This window comes from Herpailurus yagouaroundi, unplaced genomic scaffold, assembly GCF_014898765.1.
Source record: "Herpailurus yagouaroundi ecotype Mexico unplaced genomic scaffold, PumYag 162, whole genome shotgun sequence".
Taxonomy (NCBI): Eukaryota; Metazoa; Chordata; class Mammalia; order Carnivora; family Felidae; genus Herpailurus; species Herpailurus yagouaroundi.
Window position 1 is genome coordinate 972925 of NW_024412403.1, and position 14971 is coordinate 987895.

Sequence of the window (14971 nt, forward strand, 5' to 3'; positions counted from 1 at the left end):
GTTGGTGTGGACACCAACGTGCTTTTGTTTATGTGGGTCGTATCTATCATTATTTACCTTATTAGAAATAAAAACTAAGAACTTTAAATATTTTATTAATTCACTTGTAAGGATAATAATCAGCTCAATACAAGTTAATAAAAGTTAACTTTATGAACGATAACAATATTTTCCAAAACAACTAAAAAGAAGCATGGCATTGTTTCACATTTTTGTCAGTCTCTCTTTTTTTTTTAATGTTTATTCATTTTTGAAAGATAGAGAAAGAGCACGAGCAGGAGAGAGGCAGAGAGAGAGACACACACAGAATCCGAAGCAGGCTCCAGGCTCCGAGCTGTCAGCACAGAGCCCGATGCGGGGCTCGAAACCACGAACCATGGGATCATGACCTGAGCCGAAGTCGGACGCTTAACCGACTGAGCCACCCAGGAGCCCTTTTGCCAGTCTCTTTAATGCCTGACTGAAGAGAAGACAGCTGCATTCTTGTATCTGCTTCTGCGTTTAATCTGTTAGGATACGTTCATTTTGGCTGAAATGTGTGAAACCCACTGGCCCCCACACATGCAGCCAGAAAAGGGAGAGGTATTTCCACAGCCTTTTCAAACAACTGGGGACATTCTTCTTTGCCACGGCACCAAAACTCAACAGTGGTAACTGCTTAAAGGTCAGCTGAGAAGTGCAATCTGAAAACCACACGAGCACTTCAAGGAACTTCCTGACTCTATTTAAAACTCTATTTAAAAAGCCATTGGCCCACCCTAAATGTTGAATACAACTTTAGCCATGCATGATTTTTGTTTCAAACGGTGGTCATTTGGAGAATACTGGTTCAGTGAGTTACACAGATCTTCCAGATACTGACTCATTTTACTACCCAACGTGAAAAACAAATCACATTTGTTACTGTCATCACCAAGTTCATCGGAAAAGTCTTACATCTTAGAGAGCTGTGAACAGCGGCAGATATAAATTTTGGAAAATTCTAACTTTTGCTTGAGAGCTCAAAGGTCAACACTGATGGCAACAAACACCTCAGTTGCTTTCCCTGAAGCGACGGGCCAATGACAGTCATTTCTGAGAAAACGTCTGCCAAATACCCAGTTTAAACAACCGTCCGCCAGTCCACGAGCATGAAAGCATGTGGACACAATAAATGGTGTCTGAACTAAGGCGGGCATCGCTCACAATGGCGGCCCCGGGGCGATTCCGGATTCCCTCTCACTACCCACAGTGTTGAAGGCTCAGTGAGTAACTCCTGCTTCACCGAGGACATCACTGAGTGTGGTTGGCTTTTGACTTTGAGCACAAGTGAGTCTGGCTAAGAGTACAGTGGCCAGCAGTACAGTCCGCCATCAGCTCAAAAGCCACACAGCGAGAAGTCAAGGTCACAGATCAGGAGGACTATGAAAACGGTCAATTTTAACCTCACAGATGCCCTGAAAAGGTCGCAGGACCCCAACAGGGGTCCACAGACCATTCTCTAAGGACCACGGCAGTCGAAGGTAAAGCCGGGACTGCCTTTGAGTAACAGACACTTGTTGAAATTTAACTTTATCACCAGGGGCTAAGGGAGCAGAAGGCCAACACACACAGTCTGCCAGTGGGCCGTGACAAAGTACCCCAGAGGGGGCGGCTTACACGGCAGATGCTGTCTCTTCCCAGCGCTGGAGGCTAGACGTCCCAGGTCAAGGTGCTGGCAAGGCTGGCTCCTCCCAAGGCCTCTCTCCTGGGCGTGTAGATGACCATCTTCTCCCTGTGTTCTCACATGGTCGTCCCTCTGTGCGTGCCTTGTGTCCCGATCTCTTCCTATTAAGACACCGGTCCTACTGGATCAGGCCACCCAAGACCTCAATTAACCCCTTAAAGGCCTCATCTCCAGACACAGTCACATTGAGGGGATGGGCTTCAGTCTATGAATTTGGGGGTAAAACAAATCAGTCCACAACACCCTCTATCCAAACTGCTGACAAACACTCCCATTGGGAAGTCGGGGAGGCTGAAGGCCGGAGCTTCCCGATGGAGCTTTCGAGGCCCCAGGTGCCAGCAATTCAGTCTAGAGAGAGACGTGCCACCAAAAGCACTCGGAGTGTGGCCACCGGCACACGCAGGCTGCTGTGTGAGGGGCCAGAAGGTGGAGTTTGTGCCGCACGGGCACGGGGGCCGATGAGGAGCAGTGGCCGTCAGACCTGGGAGGGGCAGGCGCAGGCTGGGAAAGCCACCCAGGCCCCAAGGGGCACATACTCCTCAGAGCCCTCTTCACAGAGACCCCTGGAGCAAGGGTGTGCAGACTGCAAAAACACAGCCCGGCCCAGCACGTGGTCTCACACAGAAGTTTTACTGGCATGTAGCTGTGCCTGTGCCCGTGAACCGTCTACGATGCAGAGGCTGGGTAGTCGGTCCAGGCACGGCTCACAAAGCCTAAGATATTTACTCTCTGGCCTTTTACAAAAATGCCCACCTGCTCGACGGGTCTGAGAACTGGGGCCGTGCTTGCAGGCCCACTGGGGTCTCCTGCCCCAGCTCCCTCAGAAACGGGGCTTGTTTGAGGCCTTGCACACCGACCCACCCGTGTCCAGCAGGGTGGACAGGGTAGTCAGCAACTCCTGGGGCTTTAGGTCTCCAGAGCGAGAAGAGGCAGATCGGGGGCTAGCGAGGAAACAGGAAGAGATCCTGGCCATTCAGTCCTGGCCACTCAGTCTGGGCCACGGACGGACTGTTCGGTCATCTCGGGCAGGGCCCGTTTTGCAGAGGTAAAGGAGTGGAGTGAACGGTGGTGAGCAGAGAGGCTGTATCATCTACTGCTCCTGTCCCCGCGACAATGCTACACAGGCCAAGACCAGAGGTCAGGCCTGGCCATGTCATGTCTCCCGAGGGAGGAAGTCCTACCGGCCCGTGCACAGCTCTCCTGCTCTCTTCCTCCTGCTGTGACATGACAATATTCCAGAGACAGGCTGCACCATTAGCCTGGGACGGGGGGGAGAAGTTGACACAGAAAGGGCCTCAGCTGACCCAAATGACTAAAAAATAAACTTTGAATGTATAAGCCGCTGAGATTTGAGGACCCTTTGTTCCTGCAGCTCATCCAAGACCCTGCGAAGTCCCCACTGTGCTTGTCGGTGTGGTCCCCAGACTGGGAGCGGGAGCGGTGCGAGCTTTAGCCCAGCCTTGCCACCCAGTTGCTCAAATTCCTACTTTCTTTTAGTTAGTGTGAGTCTGGTCATTTCCTCCATCCCTTTCATTTTGAACTTTCTGGATCATTTACTTAAAGTGTCTTATAAAGAGAATGTCACTAGGCTTGTCTAGGACCAAATCTGAGTTTTTTTTGTTTCACAGGTTAATTGGGGTATAACATAAAACCGCATGTATTTAAAGTATACAATTTGAGTTTTTAAACTGCATTTATTGTGTTTTTCAGTTCCAAAATTTTAATTTAGCACCTCACCAGAGAAGACATACAGACCTCACACGTCATCAGGGAAATGAAAATGAAAACGACAACGACGTCACCGTGCACCCGTGAGAACGGCCACAACCCGGAACACCGACAACACGGATCGCTGGCGGGGACGCGGAGCAGAAGGAACGCTCCCTCACTGCTGGCGGGAAAGCAGGGAGGAGCAGCCGCCGCGGAGGAAGGTTTGCCGGCTTCTTACAAAACCGAACACGCTCTGACCATACGACCCAGCGGTCGTGCTCCTTGAGGTCTACCCAGAGGAGGTGAACGTTCACGTCCACACGACAACCCGCAGTCGGATGTTTACGGCAGCTTTATTCATAACTGCCAGACCTTGGAAGCAACCAAGGTGCCCTTCGGGAGGTGATGGGCAAACACACGGGTGCGTCCAGACGACGGGATGGTATTCGGCGCTAAGAAGGAGCGGGCCGTCATGCCACGAAGACACGGAGGGTCCGCGGGTGCATCTCACTAAGTGACAGCAGCCAATGTGAAAAGGCTGCATCCTGTACGATTCTATCTGTGCGACGTTCTGGAAAAGGCGGGACCATGGAGACAACAGAAAGGTCAGGGGTTGCCAGAGGTAGTGGGGGTGGTGTGGATAAATGGGTAGAATGCGGAGGCTTTTAGGGCAGTGAAAACACTCCCTCCTCATTACAACGCCGTGACGGTGGACAGCTGTCATTACACATTTGTCCAAACCCACACAACACGCAACACTAAGAGCGAGTCCAGTGGAAACTATGAACTCTGGGTGATGAGGTGTCAGTGCAGGTTCACAGACAGTAACACACATAGCTCAGGTGCAGGCTGTTGACAGTGGGGGAGGCTGTGCGTGTGGGGGGGGGAGGGGGGGGTGGGGGTGGGAAATCTCAGCACTTTCCCTTGAATTTTGCTGTGAACCTAAAAGTAGTCTGAAAAAATTAACTCTTAATAAAAAATAAATTCAACTTGGTTCTTCCTTACAACTTCTATTTCTTTGCTGAAACTTTCCAGTTTTTCATTTGTTACAAGTGTTTGCAATTGCCTATAAAGCATTTTTATAAAGACTTCCTTAAGCCTTGTCACATAACTTCAACATAAATTTGTCATCTCAGTGTTGGTGTCTGTTGATCGTCTTTGTCACTCAAGTTGAGATCTTCCTGGTTGTATGTGGAATGGCTTTTGGATGAAATCTGGACACTCTGTATTAATTTATTAACCTCTGCATTTTATTTATTTATTTATTTATTTATTTATTTATTTATTTGAAAGCAAGCTCGAGCAGGGGAGGAGCAGAGAGAGAGGGAGGGAAAGAATCCCAAGCAGGCTTTGCACTGACAACCCGGAGGGTCAAACTCACAGACCATGAGATCATGACCTGAGCCAATATCAAGAGCCGGATCCTAAAGGACTGAGCCACCCAGGCGCCCCTCGACTTCATTTAAATCTTGTGTTTGCTCTGAACTCCTTGGACACCAATGCAGCACGGAAAGGGCAGAAGACAAGGTTCTCCGCCCGGGCCTCCGCCGATAGCGAGTATGGGCCCCTTTACTCGTGGGCTGCTGGGGGAGCGCCCGCCCACACTGACCAGGCAGTAGGGGGTCTTCAAGGGCCCAGAGGGATGGAAGCACAGACCCCCCCCCCCCCCGCCGCCGCCTGTCTGACACCAGCACGGTGGGGGCTGGAGTGACTGTTACAGTCTGGCCAGGCTGCTCACAGCTTTGGGGGCTGTCTGGCCCCAGTCAAATGCTTCTGGTTTAAAGGGTTCTGTCTGGCCAGGCTGGTTTGCTTAGAGAGAGCACGGTTTACATGGATTTTGTTTTTGTTTTGACTTGGGTCTGCACCTATTGGTGTTCTAGGTTTCTGACTTGTCCAGCCTCCAGTCCAGGATGGCTGAGGCGAACGGAAACGCCAGGGGACTCATCACCATGCCCTCCCTCGGTTCTCTCCACCTTTTGGAGTGTCTTATGCTTGTTTTGTGTGTAATGTCCAGGGTTTGGGCTGCGTTCAGCTCCTGTGTCTTCTGGGAAGCAGGAGTCTGCTGACCTACTTTATGTCCCTATAGATCAGCTTACACTTCCAGGGTGTCATATTTATCTCCAACACTAGAGTGCGTGTACTCACTCTTCCCTGTGACGTGAGAGACCCCCCCCCAACGCCCCAACACAGACACCCCTTCGTGGGCGTGCCAGCCAAGGCACTCGGACAGTGAGGTGGGGAGTCCAAGCCTCCCCTTGTGCTTCCTGCCATCTCAGACTTCCCTCTGAAATCCTACTGAAACCCAAAAAGAAAGGCAGACAAAAGGTATGGCCTGCACCACCCCTGAAAGATAAAGAAGGGCACCCCCTACTCCCTCAGGGACCCTCACCAACGGTGACACTGGACTGCAAGTCTGGCAGGACAGACCCCACCTTCCGAGAGTCCGCAGTCCCGGGCTGGCTGTGTGTTCAGGGCCATGGCCCCCCCACGAGAGCAGCCCGCCCTGCTGACCTCTGCCACCCTGCCCACGAGAAGGGAGGGTCATGCCCTGTCCCTCACCACCTTTCCTCCTGTCCCAAGTCGCAGAGCCTCTGAAACAGGAGGGGCCGGGCTCCAAAGCAGCCGGTGTCCCAATGAACACAGACGCAACACGTCTTTGTCTGGACTCTGCAATGACTCATCCCGGCTGCCACTTCAGAGTCGCTGGGGGCCCTCGGACCTGAGGGGGACCCCACCAAAACCATCAGTGCGAACCCAAAGCGAGCCCCGCATCGGATCTGTAACAGCTGCCGGACCTGTGTGCACCCAGAAGGGGGGGCGGGGCTGAGGAGGCCGCCTGGCCTCGGACATTCCCAGGCATCAGAGATGCCTCCTCTTGGGTCGTCCGCCTGTGAAATTCGGGGCTTGGACGTCTGCACATTTCTGTAGGAGAAGCGCCTTCCTTTCCGATTGCACTCAGACCCAAACACACAGCCCTGAGGCAGCCCCTCAGGAAGTTCAGATCTTTACGGCAAGGGACAGTCTGCTCTCTTTTGAATTTTATTTATTTATTTATTTATTTATTTATTTATTTATTTACAGACAGAGTGCAAGCAGGGGAGGGGCAGAGAGAGAGAGGGAGACACAAAATCGGAAGCAGGTTCCAGGCTCCGAGCTGCCCGCACAGAGCCCTACGCGGGGCTCGAACCCACACACTGCGAGATCATGACTTGAGTCGAAGTCCGACGCTTAACTGACTGAGCCGCCCAGGTGCCCCTAGTCTGCTCTCTTTTGATGGCCCCTAAAACCTGCACCATTTCCTTGAGGCCCCTCCTACACACACGGTGGTCATCTGTGTTCTTGCAGAAGCGACAGGCTGAATGGACCAGGAGGTGGTGGCACGTGCGAACTGACCACGGGATGAAGCAGCGGGCCCGGCGGGGCGGCCGGCCCCTGCCCCACCCCAGGCCCACGCAGGCCGTGAAGACAGAGCCCAGGCAGGGAGGGGAGTGCTCACCGCCGGTCGTAGCGGCAACGGGGCTTTATTGCACGAAGCCAGGCCCCTCGGTGATGCGTCGCCGTGAAGAAGCAAACCTGGTTTGAAAAATCTGACTGCGGGACATATGGATGCCACAATGGGGCTCTCTGCTTCCAGGACTGAGTTTGAGAACTCTGGATTGGCTGAATGCCCTCAGACTCCCTCAGAGGATACAAAGACGGTGGGGGAAAAAGGAAACGAGATGCAAAAAGCGTAGGGAGAATCTGAGTGTTCGGAGCCCCAGATGCTCGTAAACTGACCTGCGGTTCAGATCAGCCATCTCGGGAAATGTCTAAAATATTTGAGAGAAAGAACGAGGGACGTGGGGCTGGGGGAAGGTGGAATGAGGGGCTTGCCAAATCGTCTGCCCCAAAATAATGACAAAACTAGACCAAAGTGTCAAAAGTAACCATTTCAGGGTGCTGGAAATTAACCAAAGGCATATAAAAAAAAACTGAGAAGCATTTCTTCCAGAAAGCCTACGGCACCTTGGACCCTATGGCCAACGGGGGCGCCTTTCTGCCACGTGTGCAGGGTGCAAGCACGGACCGTCCCGGGTGGGGACAAGCTTGCCCACACCACCCACCCCTAGGAATTCAGCCTTTTTTAAAAATAAAAATGGGAGCACTGAGCAGAGAGCTCGCACAGAACTCAGAAGAGTTCCTGCATTCGGCCATATCTGACAATCCGACGCGGTCACGGCACTGGCAGGTGGCTCCAGCGATCCCAGGCCACAACCAGCCTGTTCTGGTCTGCGTGTGTGCGCATCCGTGCACGGACGTGTGTGCGTGTACACGTGCGTGTGGCGTGTGCACGCGGTGGCGGCGTAACTCTGTACAATGAAACCCACGGAGAAACCAGTTGCGGGAAGAGCTCACTGGTGAGCCGTGGCTGCTCCCAGACAAGCCCCTGTAGGGGCAGCGACAAACCCTATCGCCTCCTCAGAGTGAGGTCACAGAGCGTGCACGCAGTGGATCACCAGAAAGGTGGTTCTTTTCGGGGAAAAGGAAATTTCAATCTGTCAGCAGCAATCCAACTGCGGGGAACACAAAATCAAGCAGCCAGGTGGTCCCAGCCATGCGGTTTGCTGCTACTCTGTCGATGCTGAGCCCATGGACCACGCTCTGGGCCCCTCAGCCTGACTGCCGGCCTGGCCTCTGCTCTGCAGCCACCTGGCCACAGCCGGGGGCTCGAGGCACCGCGACGCAAAGAGCTCAGCGGAACCAAGCAGGGGGAAGCTGACGTGACAGCAAGGGTCACCGGGAAGCTGACAGTCACCGCTTAACACAGTTGCTGGCACAGTTAGTTTTAGACCAAAAAGTAAAAAACTTGAAGACTGATTCCACACTCACACACAATCCCGAAATAGAGTCTAGAAAACAAAACTGTTTCTACCTGACTCCTCGAGTGTGGGCTGCACCTAGCGCCGTCCTACCAAGAGGAAGGCGTGGAAGGGCAGCGAAGAACAGCAGCTGTGGAGCAGGGAAACCGGACAGACGGGACCCCGGCCAGCTGCTCAAGGTCAACGGCGACAGGGACGAGCCAAGTTGAGAGCGTGCACCCCGGATGTGACGAACACGGCACTTCCCCCCTGCCGTGGTCTTCCCGGAAACGAGCCACGCTCCGGGTCTAAGCCGGAGACAAATGTCAGGTAAATCCCAACAGAGCGACATTCTACAAAATCCCTGACCCGTGCTCCTCCAAACGGTCAAGCTCATCCAAAACCAGGCGCGTCTAAGCAACTGTCAGTGAAGAAGACCCCGAAGAGCCTGAGGGTTAAATGTAACACGTGTCCTGGATGAGATTCCGAGACAGAAGAAGGATGTTAGGTAAAAACTGAGGAAATCTGTAGGCAGTGTGGGTTGTAGTTAATGACAACGTATCGATATTGGTCCCTCAACTGTAAGCATTGTACCCCCAACACAGCTGTTATTCCAGGGTGGGTGGGAGATCCCTGTGCCGTCATTTAATTTTTTCTGTAAATCTAAAATGGTTCCTAAGTCTATTTTTAAACATGTATTTCAATAAGACGTAAGGGCAAATAACCTGAGAAAATATCTGCCACATAGGCGTCAGGAAAAGAACAGGTGCGAGCTCACTGGCAGCCGGAGGTGCGGCTGGAACCCCCCGAACCTGCAGCCCACGGGCCGGGATTCAGGCGCCGACACCACCTTCGGAGAGAGCCATCTTCTCAAAGCGGCAGAATCCCACGTACTGGCTGTTTTCCTATGGCTTCGGTGTCCTTACTGTGTCCTGTGCCCTTGCCGTTGGGGCTTTGCAGCGCCCCATCCTGTATCACACTTCCTCCCGGTTTGGCCATTTATTGTGCCACTGTCACTTTTATTCTGTTGAGAAGCATCATCACCCACAGTTGTTTGTGCCTTGCTGGGTGGGGACACGGGGACTTCCTGAGTGCAAACTCCCCTCATGCAGTGCGCATCTCTGGGCACTAACTCGCCCATGGTCCTCGGGTCTGCACCCAGCCCCTGCTTGGCACACGGCCCGGGGACGCCGAGGGCAGGAGTTGGCTGTCCCTTCTGCTGCAGTGCGCGGCGCTGTCCGCACTGTGAAAACCGTGAGGGTAGGGGAGGTGCTGAGGGGTCTGCGGACGGAAGCAGGTACTGGCGGGGAAGGGCTGTTCCCACCAGATGCCCTGTCAGGGTGGGTGGGGCCCACGTGTCACCAGCCCCGGCCAGGCCAGGCGCCCCGAGTTATGTCAAAGGCAGGCTCGGCCGGGGGTCTCCATCGCTGGTGGGTCGGCACTCGGTAGGGCCACAGCCCGATCAGCCAGCTGAGGGGAACCCATGCCTGTCCTTAGGACATGCGGTCCTCAAGTCCCCTGGACAAGGATGGAGGGCAGGGAAGGCTGGCAGGGATCCACAGCAAAGGTCAAATGCCCGCCTCAGAACTGAAAGACCCTGTGACCAGTATAGACTCACCCCGACTTCCCGGTCACCAATTTTCTGACTGTGTTTGTCCTGAGACCTGACCTCCCAGCCAAATGGCCAGCAGGCGGCACGAACTGGCCCATCTCTTGGGTCGCTGCCGACTCAGGACATTCTTTCCGTGACAGGTGTCGACCACGGGTCAATGCGTCAAGTGGGGGTCAGAGCAGAGTTAGACTCTTCTGGGAGAATGTCTCGCCCACACCGGGATGCAGGCCGTCACGTGGCGCACCGTGACCGTCCTTCTCCGGGGCGGGTTCACATCCCATGGCCTTGCACCGAGGGGGTTGCCCCGTGAGCGGCAGCTCCGTGAGACGTCCCAGGTCCCCACTTCCGGTAGCCCTGAGCCCCGTCTGTTGTTAGGTCGGCCCCGATGCACGGAAGCTCCAGTCCCAGGTGGGCCCGACAGGAGCAGCGCCCAGGCTGGCTCGCCCCCCTCCCGAGCTCCCACGCACACTTCGCCTGCGGCCTGCGCGGGCTCCTCGCGTCCTTGCCGGCTCACAGGTGTAGTCAAAGGATGTCTTCAACGTGTGACTTGCTTTGCAGGACGGGGAGCACCACGAGGGGGCCGGGTCTGAGGCAGCGAGTCACAGAAGTCTGGAACCACGGGCCTCCCCTCCAAGCCACTCTGTGCGCTCCAGGCCTGCACGTGGTGTCCTCGCACCTTGCTCTCCCGCGCCGGACAGGCCCGAGGCACGAGAAACTGTTCTGGACTGAACCAGCGCGGGGACGGCACAAGCACTGATGCGAGGGGAGGGCCGGGGGGAGGAAGACGGAGGCCGATCCTGACGGAACGTGGCGGCGGCCGAGCCCCTTCCTTGGGTGCTCACGGCGAGCAGGGGTGAGGTTCGGCAGTCAGGACCGGGCCCGGGGGGATGAGGAGGTGGCACGGCTGGCGGTCAGCGAGGCAAGCAGAGTGACGCGGCAAGGAGGGAGTGGCTGTCGTGACCCACGCGCTTCCTCGACGGAGGCGTCTGCTGCTCACAGTATCGAAACCACCCCGGAAACCTAGACTGTAACCCAAGGGCTAGCAGCTCTGAAACGCGGGGTTTTCATCACAAAGTTGCTAGACAAAGCCAAGGGGCGGATTTTCTCTCCCCCAAGGGTACTCCCCAGATTCGCAGCTGCGGGGGACCCACGGCTCCAGCCCGTCCCACCGCGTCCTGTGCAGGGAGGTACTTCCCGGCGCCCAGAGCAGGGCCGGCTCCACGACGGCCCCAAGGACGCGGGTCTACGGCACCTCCCAAACTCAACAAGGACAACATGGGTTGAACTATGCAGGACCACTTATACGCGGATGGTTTTCAATAAATATATCGGAAGCTTTTTGGAGATTTCTAACAGTTTGAAAAAAAAACTTGCAGGCAAATTGCATAGCCTAGAAATTATCAAAAAAATTAGGTATCTCATGAATGTATGAAATACGTGTAGATGCTACTCTATTTTATCATTTACTACCATAAAATACACACAAATATGTGACAAAAAGTTGGCATTTACCAAAACTCACATACACAGACTGTGCGATCGAGAGAAATATTGAAAAATTAAGATGCAGCATTAAATCACAACGGCAGAAAATTCACCGTAGTCCAAGCTGCACTGTTGCAATAATTTCATGGCCACCCGCTGCTGCTATTGTGGGGAGCTCCCGTGCTGCCAGCGTCTGCTCCAAACACCGCAGATGCGGATGCTAATATCTGCGTGAGCAGAGCATTTCTCCAGTAAACTGCGGATCCAGCGAGAAGCGATCTCTTGCAGGGCTCAGGTATTCTGCGCTGTGTTTGGAGCAGTGCTGTAAACCCAGAGGACACCATGGGGCCCGTACCAAGTGCCACCGGTGGTGCTAGGAGCGCTCCCAAGAAGCAGAGAAAAGTTATGACATTAAAAGAGAAAGCCGAATTGGCTTCGTATGCACCACAGATTGAGGTCTACAACTCTGGCTGCCGTTCGTTGAAGATAAATGAATCTAGGATAAAGACCGTTGTAAAAAAACAAAACAAAACAAAGCAAAACAAAAGAAGAAGAAGAAGAAAAGGAAACTCGTGAAGCCGGCACCGCAGCTATGCCAGCAGGGGTGAAAACCTCGCATTTTCTGCAAGATATCTTTTTAGTTCATATTGAAAATGCCACTTTTATGTGGGCGCATAGGAAAGGCATGCTTATAGACTCCAAAATCATTCGAGAAAAGGCAAAGTCGTTATATAAAAACTTAAAGCCAAAGAAAGGTTAAGGATCTAAAGTTGGAGAATTTAATGGCAGCGAAGGATGGTTTAATAATTTCAGAAAGAGGTTTGCCTTACAAAATGTTGAGATAACAGAGCAGCAACTTGGGCCGGCAAGAGGCAGCAGACAAGCTCCCGGCCACCACCAAGAGAATCACCGAGGAGACAGTATTTGCCCGCACAGATGTTTCATGCAGACCGAGGGCCCTATCCTGGACAAGAAGTGCCACAAAGTAGATCCGTCAGGAGGGGAGAGAAGGGAGCACTGGGATGTAGGATGGGCGGGGGAGATGGGCTGGCTCTACTGTTTTGCGCAAACGCAGGCAGGTTTATGATCTGGATGGCCCTTATCTAGAAAGCCCCCGAGCCTTGAAGGGAGAAGATAAACACCAGCCGCCAGTCTTCCGGTTGTACAACAAGAAGGCTGGACGAGAACCCTGTTTCTGGATTGGCTCCATCGATGCTTTGTGCGTGAAGTCAGGAAGTACCTTGCTAGTGAGGGACTGCCTTGTACAGTTTTTCTGATATTGGACAATATCCCGGCCACCCGGATTCCCATGAGGTCAACAACAAAGCTGCTGAAGTGGTCTGCTTGACCCCAAACACCGTCTCTAATTTAGCCTCTACATCAGGGGTCATAAGGACCTTTAAGGCTCCTTACACACGGCTCTCTGTGGAAAGGACTGCCCATGCTACGGAAGAGAACCCCATGGAAGAGAGCAGCATGGAAACCTGGAAGGATTACACCACTGAAGATGCCATTGCTGTTAGAGAAAAAGCCATGAAAACCACAGAGCCTGAAACCACAAACTCCTGCTGAGAAAACTGTGTCCAGATGCTGGGGGTGACTTCACTAGATTTATGACAGAGCCAATCAAGGAGATCATAAATGAGATCATGGACGTGCAAAAAAGGTGAGGGGGGAAGAGTTTCAAGATCTGGATCTTGGAGAAGTTCACGAGCTAACAGACCACCCCAGGGGGATGAACAGAGGCAACTTGGCGGAGATGAGAGCCTCCGAACCAGGGCCAGACTGACGAGGGAGAAGACGCAGAAGAAGCAGTGCTGGAAGACACCGTCACTTTTGACAACGACCATCTGGCAGGTGGGTGCCAACTACTCAGGACTGCTTTCGACTTCTCGTATGACATGGACCCTTCTAAGATACGGGCACTGAAACCAAAGCAAACAGTGGAAGAAGGATTGGTGCCGTAGACAACATTTTTGGAGGAATGAAAAAGCAAAAAGAGAGAAATTATGATGTATTTCGGTAAAATGACACTGAGTGTGCCTGCTCTGCTGCCTTCCCTCCCCCTCCTCCACCCGAGACAGGGTGACCACCTCCTCTCCCTCCTCTTGTGCCTCCTCGGCGTGAAGACGACAAGAATGAGGCCTTCGAGGATGACCCACCTTCACTCAGTGACTAGTAAATAACCATCCCGTCATACAGGTAACACACTCATCTGCTGTGCATTTGTGAGTGTCTCCGTGTTCAAATGTAGTCATTGTGGCAGGAACTGCAGGCCATGATTGTGTGTCACCATCAGCACCATCGCCTGAGTACTCATTGGGTAGGACATCGTGGGCAAGACTCACGTGGAAGTGGACAGCCTATCCCTTACACAGGCGTCACACGAGTGACATTTCACATAAAATGAATAATGTATTGGTTTCCTTTCTGTTTTATAACTTTTTGTGTCACTTGCTTTCAAAGAATTACACTACTGTGCTGTTATGCCCGTCTCCTACTTGGAGACACCACCCGTCAGCCTAGCGTCACAGGCAAGTGTTTTTTAAAAAAAAGTAACAATGCTTCCAACACTGTATTATGAATAGGACCGTAATACCGTATGACATAAACGTTTTATGACAATGCGCTCATTAGTGTGTAGGCTGAGCTCCTGTGAAGCAACTGCGTTGATGGCCACGACAAAGCGATCACATCGCTGCCGCTTCGTTATCAGTGCGTGGTTCGGGACACCTGTGAATGCCCACGAGTGTAGTTTTCACATTATCTCTCAGTCTGGTGCTTGGTGCTCATAGTGCAAGTAACACAGACAGCATTTTGTATCATGGAAGATAATACTGACGTACGTACTGACAGTCAATTCATCTTATAAACGGTCAACATAAACTTATGTTATCGATAAACACAGTACTGTAAGAGTATTTTCTCTTCCTGATGATTTTTTCTTTTTTTTTTTTTTTAACCATTTTCTTTCTTGGAAGCTGAAGACTTCTGGTTTTTTTTTTTTTTTAATGTTTGCTTTTTTTTGAGACAGAGAGAGACAGAGCATGAGCGGGGCAAGAGACAGAGCATGAGGAGGGACACAGAATCCGAAGCAGGCTCCAGGCTCTGAGCTGTCAGCGCAGAGCCCAACGGGGGACTCGAACCCACGAAACGTGAGATCATGACCTGGGCCCAAGTCGGACGCTTAACCAACTGAACAACCCAGACACCTGTGATTTTCTTAGTAACGTTTTCTTTAGCTTACTTTACTGCAAGAATACAGTATACGACACATTTAACACACAAAACTCGTGTTAATCGACTATGTTGTCAAAAAATCTTCTGATCAACAGGAGACTATTAGTAGTTAAGCTTTGGGGGAGTTAAGAGCTACACATGTATTTTTTTCTTTTTTTTTCAGTTTCTTAACTCAAATTTATTTCAAAGTTCATGTACCCGCTTGAAATTCAAGAACAGTATCTCTTGCTAGAGATGTAATTATAAAGGTAAATGAAATGACACATTTAAATATGTAAATGAAAAAACGGAATACAGTTAACAAATCCAATCCACTTGTACTGTAATGCTAGCTTCCTATGTGTTACCTCACCTGTTGGGCAAGCAACCGTTTACTGTAAA

At 52.3% G+C, this 14971-nt stretch overlaps 1 protein-coding gene across 4 annotated transcripts in view; it reads right to left on the minus strand.

Annotated features, from left to right (window-relative positions):
* The window catches only part of PCBP3 (poly(rC) binding protein 3), a 268457-nt gene that overhangs the window by 87941 nt on the left and 165545 nt on the right, over positions 1-14971 (minus strand). The gene's annotated exons all lie outside the window — the stretch shown is intronic.